Below are 11,940 nucleotides of genomic sequence, written 5' to 3'. Positions count from 1 at the left end.
GCATCATCTGAGACCAGTTTCACACATTTAATACTCAACAGGGTGGAAATAATCTCTAAACCCAAATGTAATGCAGTCCTGATTGGATTCCGCATGTTACACTTAAGTAAATATACCTCAAACCCAGAATATAAATATGGCTGATTGTAATAACTCTTTTATGACATAACTATTGAAGGGAAGATAATATTCCTATTTAGGTCACATGCAGATTGCAGTCACAGACTCAGTTGTCTTAATAACAATAGTGTGTAGTAGAAAGTAAAAAAGAGAATTTTATTGCTATTCTGCAACATTGTGCTATATTGTAGTTAGATAATTAAAAAAGAACACTTCTTTAAACAAATTCTTTGTCATCTTTGTCTTTTATCATAATAATAATCAATTAAAAGAAGTCAAATCACCAAATAATCAAATGACAATATTTCAAGACAACAGTAATAATCAGTATTGGTAATATTAGCTGGAGTACTGGGACGAAATTCCAAGGAAGCAAGCATTTCTCAATAACTGATAATACCTCTGTATGAAGCAAAGTATAGTTCAAAGGGCTGGTTTTTACCAGGCTAGTGCCAGCCTCCTTTATCAGTTAGTTCAGCTTTTTTTTTAATTTAATGCCTTTGATGCTGCTTCTGCAACAGATGACTGCAGATGTGATTGTACTCTTCACAATAGAAATATCAGATATTGAACGGCTTGATGCAAAGGAACTCAATTGGACTATGAGTCATCTAAATCCATTCAAATGAATCCTTTCTAGGCCACTTGCAGTTTTGCTTGTTATTATTGAAAACAAATAAGGACAAAGTGAGCAACAGTTAATTAAGGGGTTTACACACTAATAAAGGAAGATATTATATTTCTCTGTTCAGTGTTATGAATTGCAGTTTAAAAAATAGTAATGAGCTTTAATTTTCATCAACTTCCTCTTTTCTACTTAAATTTTTATATTAACAAATTAACCACGATTTGTTATTCTCAAAGGTCCTTTTGCATTAACCCCAGTAATACGTCATTCATGTGTTCTCATTTAAATTCTCCATCTTTGTCTTTACATGAGGCTCAGCTGAACTATTGTAGCTCAGTGGATGGAACTGCAATAACAATCTGCCTGTATTCAGCAGAAGAGGAGTCTAAAGGGGAAGTGCATCTCTAATGCATCTCTAACCACAAAGATTGACCCCACATGGATAACTAAACACCATTGGACCAGTCCACATGCGTTGCCTTGGATATGGACAGAAATGGCGACCATAAACCATGCCTGCCGTTGTCTTTTACTTTAATGACACATCTTTTAACATAAAGCATAGAGACAAGGGAGCAGTATGACAGCATAAGTCATTGTGCACCATTTTAACATTTTCCCAGAAACTTTCTCACACGTATTGATGTTGGTCATGACCAGAGATTTTCTAACAGTTTTTTCATGATGAAAGATTTTGTCTCTGATGGTCATTGATTGAACCATGTGAACCTGACTTTACTCAACATCATGGAGCCATTCTGGTCTGGCCCTCTCTTAAGTTAATTTGTTTTCAGTCAGTGGTGAAAAGTTGTGTAATGCAACAAACCACCCTGCTTAGCTTTTAAAAAATGATGTCTGTGGTCAGACTCAATCTAAAAACTGTGGTTCCTACCGTTTTTAAAAGCAGTGAAACTTTCTAAATATTAGTTTTGTATAAAACCTAAACACACAGAGAAATGACATTTTTTAATATAAACAGCTTAATGCCAAAGCTTTGACTCCTAAAGCCAACGCACTCTTTATAAGGGGGATCTTGTCATCACAAAACATCCACACTTCATTTAGACACAGATATGCTTTTGCCAGTTTTAGAACATTTACATGGCAAAGAAAATAATAATAATATAAGAGAGAGCCAAGGCAGAACAGATAAATGACATTGTTAGAAAAACCAAGCCAGAGATGAAATGATGAAATTTGTTGCTTTTTAACAAAATATGCTTCACTAATGCGTAATATCCTCTGTTTATTTTTACCAACCCTAAATCGTTCACTTGTTTTGTTCACAGCTTGTCATGGCCACAAGTTTCACACCACATTAATCATGCATAATCTGTTGGCAGTGACCTGAGGGAGGAGTGCTCTAATGAATGGTGTTTATGAGTGCTAATCTGTGGCATGTAAACCAACGTTTTTGGTAGAGATAAGCTGCAATAAGGTGAAAATGGATCTCTCACTGTTCTGAGCAGGCATTCTCAGTGAATCTGGCTTTCTTGTAGCTTTTTGTAAAAAGCTAAAGGAGAGACGGACCTACTTACTGTTTATTGATGTCCTCAGGAAGCTCTGAAAAACAACAATTATTACAGGACAAAAGTATATCAAAGTTTATGTTTAACTCTAACTCATCTCTCCTGTGAATAAAATAAAAAAAGTAATCTCTGTGCCAGACCATCAGCTGAAGCTAGCCACTTGATGAGTTCCATGGAAAAATTAGATTCTCTTCCTTAAAGAATTACAAAAATACTCTCGCATAGTCGTTTTTTTTTTCACTTATAAGGTTTGCATCTCTTTTAAACAGATGGAAATTTTCACTGGCGCATAGTAATTAAAAGTCTAAGTAACAACTGTTTGAAGAAATTTTATTAGAAAGATGTTAAAAGCTGCTACAATGGAAAAACATTACCCATGGTTCACTCAGGAGCAGGTTTATATCTCATTGTTTCCAGTAAATGTGACTGGGAAAGGGACATCGAAGCTAAATATGGACATATAATGGAATTGCACTTAAAGGTCAGGAATCCAAGTAGTAATTACATGGTGTTCAATGGAACAATAAGCCAGGTGTTAATCAGAAATCTTCTAGTCTCACAGTTGCAACATTAAAATACACCTGAATTCAATATTTCTATGATTTTAAAACCGTTCAAAGAGGAATTGACTATTTTTAAGGTGGGATGTTCCATTATAGTTGGCGAGATCAGAATATCATGTGCTGATTAGTTGATGTTTATCTTAAAATAATGTACCTATATGTTAATTGTAATTTCTCAAACCTAAGATCATACATGTTGTTCTTTTAGCAAGTCTGTTAATTCTTTTCAAAAGTCAATGTTTCATCTGAGGAGAATAATAGCATCTTAAAACAAAGCATTGGGTTAATCTTAGTCAAACAGATGTATGTAGGAAGACACTAGCTTTACAATCCCCCCTGCTACTGTTTCTGTTTTACAGAGCACACCATGCAGAAAGAACTAAGACTCAAAAAATATGGTGTGCATGAAAAGATTAAAATAAAGCACAGAGAGTGCTGTGGTGTCAGTACTTGTTTACTACAAGCAATAGTAAATAAGTACTAATGCTTGATAATTGCATTTATCAAGTTTAATTTTTCCAAATGTAAAACTTAATCTTGTGCCATTTCTGCATAATATACTGCTGTTACATTTTCAATTGTGATGCATTCTGCTTATCTGTAGTATGTCTCATTAAGATGCATAAATAGACTCTGATTTGATGGCTTATTAATTTGTGACATTGATTGTGCTTTTGAATTGTTGCTCAAGTCAGCATATATTTGCTACAACACACCTTTCACTTTCTTGCGGGGTTAAATTTTTCTGTGTTGATTGACTAATCAAAATCCCTCTCACTGCAGAGGATGAAATCAACACAGATGGGTACATCCATGCATACATGGCCCTTGGCTTAACAAAGCTGTTTGTTGCCAACAATGTAAACCTAAAGGTTCAGCTAAAAATAAATGTTGCATGACAAGTTTTGGTTAGGCTGTGTGCCAATGTTTCTCTGCCAAAATTTTCCTTACTTCAATTGAAATAGTGTTCACTGGAGGTGAGCAGCACCATCCGTCTCTAGTTTTTCATGTGGCTCACTGAAGCCGCTTGTCTCTTTTGTTTTATCTGCTGTTCTGTCAATTAGATAGGGACAACAGAGAAGCCTATTTGGACAGAGGTCTGTGTCACCTCAAGACTGTGGCTGCCACTGTTGAGGTCATACTATGAAAGGGAAATGGAGCACTACTGTTTCCCCTAAGCACTCTGAAACACAAGTGATTGCATTGACTGATGTGTTCAAGGGACCCTGGTTTGTGGGGGATCAAAGGCAGCCTGGAGACCACCTGGAACTCCTCTTGGTAGTGGACTTGGCCTGTAAAAGTAAGAACTACTCTGGGAAAAAAGAGTGGAAGCACTGCTCCTCTCATTCCCATCCTGAACTTCGTGAGAAAAGGGGCTGCATTACTGAAGAACTTCCTTCACTATCAGTCTGATTTCTCTAGGCTTTTAGTAAGATATTTCAATATAAGTAGATGAGGAGCTAAAAAAGTAGAGGAAGCTTTGGTTCAAAAACAAATCATTTAACAAAACACTGAAAGCTTGGCCTCACTAATAGTTAGCTTTACTCTACCATAGTCCCAGTGGACAAGTGATAAATTGGGTGGATTGCCACAGCTTAACAATTGGACTCTTTTGTCTTAACATCCTGGTAGGTCCTCTAAGACCGCCCTGAAAGCTGGGTAAAGTAGTCGTTTCACCCATAAACAGTCAGCAAATTCCCTGTGTATAATCATTGTCCATAGAATTAAAAATTATTTTTTAAAATTGGTGACAGGAGAAAGTAGTCATAATTGGAAGCCTGCAAAATGCAAGTAAACTTTTTTTTACAAGTCTTGAGTTTTGTGTATCAGGACATCAAAGTAGCTAGCCTGGCCATTGCCTTCCTGTGCAATTCCTCTCTAGAAAAAAAAAATCTCACTTACACCACAGTCAGGGCTTTCTTCGCTTGACATGGATTGTGTCCGGAAGATTTTTACTGGGTAAATCAGCAAACAGAAGAAGAAGTTATGAATGATGAGGTTCATTTTCTGTGCTGTTTTAGAATTGTAGTCTGCCTGTAGCTTTATCAATGGCAGCAAAGGAAGTGAACAAAGCTGTTCAGCCCATGTTCCAAATATTGAATTAACATTAACAGCCACCTCGTTCAGATTGACACTTCTCTTCGCAGTGGAGGATGGTTGTTTACAGCACAGGCAATATCCGGTAAGCTTCTCAGCGTTGAACTGGTGCATTACATACGTCATGGGCGAATGTTAGGGTAAAATCTAAAACCTCAACACAGCCCAGAAAGCAATTGTTTCTCAACAGCCAAGAGCCCAAACCCTCTGTATGAAGCAAATAGCTTAGGGTAAATGGTTGATTTTTACCAGTCTACTAATGAGCTGATCTTAACATGGTTCCAATATGATTTAAATTTAACCTCAAGTGAACAAAATACTCTGTTGTTATTTATTAAACAAAAAATAAAGCCAAAATGTAAAAGTTGTGTGGGACTCAATTAAATACTCTCTTGCTGTTCTCCATCATCAGGGACTCTTAATAAAAACTCTACTTGAGGATCAGCAGGAATGACCAACTTGGAAATGTGTATTTCAGCCATTGGGTTTAAAGGTATGTGTTAACAAAATGCCGGTAATAGCCTTAACAAACAGTTGCTGTCCTGTTCAATTTATGAAGAATTTGTAAGACTTTTCCAAGGCAATTTAAATGCCATCATTCAACAGCAGGAAACATTATTTTCAAAGTTAACCATTATTAAATAGTTGCCAGTCTCTCCTGGAGTCTAATTCTTTGCATAGTCAATAAAAATAATTCTGTGTTCAGATTTTTTTAAAGCCTATGGTTTTTAAAGCTTCATCTTAGATTTTACAGCGATTGGTCAGCATGTTCAGTGTTTAAATGTCCAAATATAGTTTGTTTGAAACAATGGTTTATTGAAAGTCTCTTCCATAAAAACAATGTGGCAGCATTTAGGTTTGCAAAGCTGTAGTTTATTGAACTGTAAGTCTACCAGAACTTTTTTCAAAAGTGAAGATGTCTGTTCGTACTTCACACTCTTGGTAAAAACTAAACACATCACATTCAGCACAGACAACCTGCAGCCACATGACATGAAGCTCTTCCAGTCATTGTGTATAAAATCCTAGAGGCAAAAACATAAGGTCATCTGTCAAACAGTTGAAATCAGGGCCCCTCCCTGAACAAATCTTCAACGGAGTCACTAACATATAAGTTAAAGAACCAGGTTGTTGCAAGAGCCCCGTTAAAGACCTCAAGAGAGTTGATCTTAAATAAATTCCCACAAACCCCTAAAAACCAAAGCGATAAAAGGGCTGGCAGGTCATAGTTCCTCTATAACTTTGCGACTGATAAAGTCATGTTGGTCACAGCAAACATGAAGTTTCTAAAACCAGTTGAATTATAAGATATGCTTAGGTTTTCATAAAAGGCTTTTTCTTTCTGGCGTAATCATTTTTGAAAAAATAATGTCAATGTTATCATGGTGTGGAGTGTGACTGGCCATTTTTTATCTCTGCCTCCAGCGACAGGTCCGCGTGCCCAAGGCAGCTGCTTGCTCTGGTACTTGAGAACAATATCCTTATTCCCTACCAGGGTTCATAAGGAGCTTTGTGATGACCTCTCAGTGCCATATGGACAACTTTTTCTAGAATCAAGCCAAACATTACATCTCCATGTTTCCTTTGACTTATGTCTTCTTTGTTCCCTCAGATCTTATCCAGTCTATCTACTGAATCCTCATGCCATTAGATTCCAAAGGTTTTTTGTTTCTAGCAAGTCTCCTCTCCCTGCTCCAATTCAACTTGAAGCTCTCCATTACTCCCCAGAAAAACATTAGTCTGAAGATGTCATCCACTGTTCCTGTACCTCTGAGTTCCTTTGCCTGTCCACTTTCCAGTTTATCAACAAGCCTTGACACAATACTATTCTCCTCAGGATCAAAAACTGAGGATTCTCAGTTTTTGATCAGGATCCTCCGAATCAACATGATATTCCACTTCTGCCAGCTCTACTTTAATTTTTAGAACATTAACTTCATTATCCCAGCCATCTTGAATCTCTTCCTTTTCTTCTCTCAGACAATCTGGTCTTGTCCAAACAGATCTCCATTGCTATGCCAAAACCTTTCTGTGGTCCCCAAACATGACAAATGTGAAAGTTTTGTGCATGTAGAGGTGTGAAAAACAAGTTGATAGTAAACAAAACCAAGAAGTAAGAAAATAGGCACCCCAACATAATTTTTCATTTTGTATCTTTAATTTCTCATCGTAAGAAGTTCTGTAGTGTTATTTCAATTAGTCCGTGCAATTCTACACATGGCCGCTAGGGGCGCTGACGCGTTGGTGACCAAGAAAAGATTGAGCACACCAGAAGAATAAATCTTCCTGTTGAAGTTAAAAAGAGTTCAACCTGTGTGTCTCGTCTTCTCCATATCGCAGTTCAGTAAAAATGTATGTTGAGGCATAAATGTGGTGTCCAAGAATTAAGAGGTCATAGACTCGGGAGTCAACTGGTGGGTCACTTTGTACAGCTTTGGATGGACATTGTGTAGAAAACACAATGTCCATGTATTTCTGGAGGCTAACTAATGCTAATGAGAGCGAACATTGTACACGTGTTGAGCTAGCTGAGAAACACAGAAACAATGTTGTCAGTCAAACTCAATGAGTATATGTTGTGCAGAATAAAAATTGTAAAAGCTATTAAAATAGTTAAAAGCAAATCCATGTATTTTTATTTTGACAGTTAAAAATACAAAAGGTCTGAGGAAAAGGGGAGTTAAAACAAAGCTAATTGGTTTGGATAATTAAAAGCTATCTAAAATATTTTGCCATTCAATAAAATTCATGATGGAGCATGTTAAAATAATTCTTGTTCGGTTTAAAGGGATATTGCAGTCATTTGTAATGTAATGAATCGAAGGGTTATTTGTGCAAGTTATACAGTGATATCTGAAGTATTTGATAGAAGTATTTGATATTGCATATGTAGTGTTGTATATGGAGTACTGTCATCATAAGAAGAATAAATCTTCCTGTTGAAGTTAAAAGGAGCTCAACGTGTGTGTCTCGTCTTTTCCATATCACAGCATTACACGTTGAGGGAAGATCACCATCTACATTACCCTCAGCCATCCGAGGTTGCAGGGTAACATGCACCTATATCATTTTAAAAGCTGCTACAAATCTGATTGTTTTAACACATCTGTGGGCACTTCCATTGACAATGATTGGTATTGTTTTGAGTGTTTGGTGGATTGTATTGTTGTCTGTATCTTATTTTTGTTGATGTATTTACAAAAGTCTCTCTTGTATATGAAACCATAAGTCTCAAGAGGTTTTCTTGTATAATTAAAGGAATACTAATAGTATATCTTGGTGTACTTACACTAGAAATAAAATAGGGGTTAGTTGTTTTTTTTACCATGACTGTTCTATCTTTGTTAAGAACTGTTCCAGAAACACAATGTTTTTGTTTGTTTTGAAGCCTTACTGTTTATACCCCAAGCAACAAAACAATGGTTAGTCATTTTGTAGAAAGATTCATTGCATTTCCAAAGTCTCTTGAGATCACTGGCTACGGCAAATTCAAGTAAATGCTTTAGCTGTTCAAATGTCACAATTTGGGAAATTCTGCAAATCAAAGAGGGTTATGGCAATAATAAGTAAAATATTTGATTTGAATTTCTGTCTATGAGCCAATGGTGTGGCTTGGGAGATACAGTACCCCTCTTCTGTACAAAACCAGATGCTTACAAAAGAGACATTTGTGGTAAAACACAGAGTGGCTGGGTATCAATGTCAAAAGACAATTTTTCAGGGCTCTTGGAACAAGAGAAAACATCTCAGTGCATACCAATACATGATGGAAATGTGCTTTATCATACTGAGCTCAATACTCAGTCTATTCGTATACTGGACATGTTATGCTTTATGCATTTTTTTTCTACATCCACTACTGTTTTTTCTCCCTGGATCACAATATGTTACATCTCAGTTGTATTCTCCAGTCTAGCTAAAAGACTTAATAGTTTGCATAAAATCTTCCCACAGTAGTTTCTAATCAAAAGAAATAAAAGAGTAGTTTCAGATTGACTAAACTTTAATGGTTAATCGCTTGTATCTAGGAAAAAGTCAGTGTACCTAAACTCTATCAAGGTAAGATTGTTCAGACCTAATCATTTTGTTTGTTCCTTTTTCCATTGCTTCCAACCGTGACACCTTGGCAAAATGAAGCTATGTTTGTTTTACAGCACATTGCTGGAACTTATTTCCTAATACCCTCTTGAGATTCCAATGGAAAAAGACATTAATGTCTGTCTCCCACCAGCTCAGATCTTTAATAATCTTTGTCCGCAGTAGTTGCTACATTTGTCTATGGAAGTGTCCCTTTGATTCAAGGATTACCTTTAAAGGAGCAATCTGCCTGAATGAGCATTAGAGTTAAGTTTACACTCCACATTACTAGCATTTTATTTATGGGGACTGCGCAAGATAAAAAAAAGTGTCATTTATAGCTCTAACACTTGTTTATTTCAGTGAGATCTGAGCCCTGTTCTTCACCTTTTTATGAACAGGGAGTTGTCCTCTATGATTTAAATATGTACAACCTCGATCATAAACTTGAGTTGCTCTTTCAGTCATTTATCAAAAACCCATCTTTCCTTCCTGCACCATGATTTACAGGACATAACCACACCAGTAGGAAATCTTTATTTTACAATAAGGTTGGAGTACAGATGGAAAGCAAAACAAAATATCAAATCTTAACTAAACACTCAGTGAATTTTTTTTTCAAAAATATTAAACCTCTCTTTCTTGACAATCCAAGTTAAGTGGAGAAAGCCCAGATTATGTTGTAAGCGAGATTCTTTTTTTCCAAGCAAAGTGGCACAGGAAGTCAATGGCCAGGCTAGAATCAGTCAAAAGATTTAAAGTGGTATACGCACATACATTTTGTTTATATTAAAATGTCAAAGAATAAAATGCAAAACATGTCAAACTAATTGTTTCAATCTGACAAAGTGCCGACTGTTTCTCGTTTCTTCATTGCAAATCCATTCATAAAAGAGATGTGGTCCGAAATCACTTCAAAACTTGACACAAGTCAAGATTAAACTCATAATCATGCTCTACTCTCTGATCGCAGACGACAAGTCTACCAGTATATTGCAATGTTACTGGTTATGCACTGCTAATTATTTGTTAATTGGTCCATGATTGGCAGTGATGCCAATCATGGACCAATCAAGGAATGGAGTCTGCTCTCAGTCAAATTGCATGTAACCTCTACTGCTTGTAAAACCCCTGAAATGGTCATAACTGTGTAATGTAACATCACATCATAGGACTTTGTCATTATTTTCATAAATAAAAATGATAACTGCAAGGTCTATGTAACTGTACAGATGTAATAGGATACATTCAAAGTGGTTTTGGAGGGTATTTTTGTGTTTTTTATTTTACTTACATTAAAGGAATGGTTATCAAACACACAAAATCATCAGACTTTCTTCTGACATGGGGCTAGAAAATTCAGACGGCTCAGTGGATTGGAAAGGTTGTCTTCCCAGAGAAGAACCTCAAGAGTGAATAATTCTTTAATATTATTTACATCTTAATTACTCCTTTTAGTGGAAATCCCTGAAATTTCAAAGTTGCCTAGACATTAAAAGCTGTTAGTCTGTCAGCCCCCTGCCATGTGCTATATGAGATCTGAAATACTGGCTTTGACAAGGGTCTTAGGAGAAACAGCCAACCTGCTTCTGTCTCCAGGAGGAACTAAACCTGTGTCTCAAGGAATGTCCAAGATATTAGAGAGATTCTGTGGTGCAAATCGGAACCCACATGGATAGACCATTGTGAGGGGATTATTAGTTCCCATGTAGTCCTCATTCTTTTCAGGCCCTCCTTTTTTCCACCTCCATGTTTGTCTTTGTGTTTGATTCTACTCCCTGAGTCCACTGAATTGGGCAAATTAGGTTTTACTCTTTAAAGATTCATGTTCATTACCTACCTGACTGAGCATCTGTTGGTTTGGTTTATTGGGAGGATGTTAAAAAAATATGTTTCCATGACAATGACCTGGACATGCTTGAGAATGTCAGATTTTCCAAGAATACCTTGAACGTCAATTCTTTGTGTGCCTTGTATTTCCTCTTGAATGGTTTCCATTTGACCTGACCGAAAGAGACTGGAACAATTCACCACTGGGTGCAAATTTGGCATTGAGGCCAAGAGGATCTGTAAATTACTGCCCCACCTCATCACAAAATGTGTGATATGTTTGTTCAAATTGTTAGAACAAGGCCAAAAGATGTGAGATGGTCTCATGGCATAATCTCTGCAATGACAGATTCGTTAATACTTACAATTGAATGAAAAACCAATTTCCAAAATCTTTTTTTTCTTTCTGAAAATCACCAGTGTCACATGTGTTTACACCTTTGCTGGCAATTCTTTGTACAACACCCTCTTACTAATAGAAGACTTTCTATTAGTACTGTGACTTTCCTTGGCAACATTTAAAATTTCTTAAGATTTTAAATAGTTCATGATGCCAAGCACTCTAACAAAGTTTAAAGGGCATTTGGAAGAAAAAACAAATCCTAGTGTGAGCCTGAGGTGCCTTTTCACACCTCATGCTCATTACTCCAGAATATTTATTCTCAATCCTATTTTGATCTGACCAGACCCCACAGTTACAGCTAATGCTAATTTAGCAGACTCCACAGTTGTCCGGCATACCTCCTGAAAAAAATCTGTTGACTTGTCAATAACGTCTCATGTTTTTTATGGCGACCCTGAAAATCTGTTGTTTATTGAAGTTATGCAATAGAATGTAATATATCTGGTAATTTTATACATCACTTACTATACTGATCCCTCTGTCTGGTCAAAAGAAAAACATAGTTGTTGGTTTACAGAAAAAAGTTCAAAAAAGGGAAGGGATCACATCAAAAGCAGTCAGCTGGATAAAAATAACTTGTTGATTTCAGAGGTCAGAGGAGAATGGATAAGCTTATCTCAGATGATAGAAAGAAAAAAATAGCTAAGTTATAACTAATGCCATCCCTAAACACATGTCAGAATCCTTCCAGTA

This window comes from Xiphophorus maculatus, chromosome 3 (genome assembly GCF_002775205.1).
Source record: "Xiphophorus maculatus strain JP 163 A chromosome 3, X_maculatus-5.0-male, whole genome shotgun sequence".
NCBI classification, from domain to species: domain Eukaryota; kingdom Metazoa; phylum Chordata; class Actinopteri; order Cyprinodontiformes; family Poeciliidae; genus Xiphophorus; species Xiphophorus maculatus.
The sequence above is the reverse complement of the archived record's forward strand: the minus strand, read 5'-3'. Positions refer to the sequence as shown.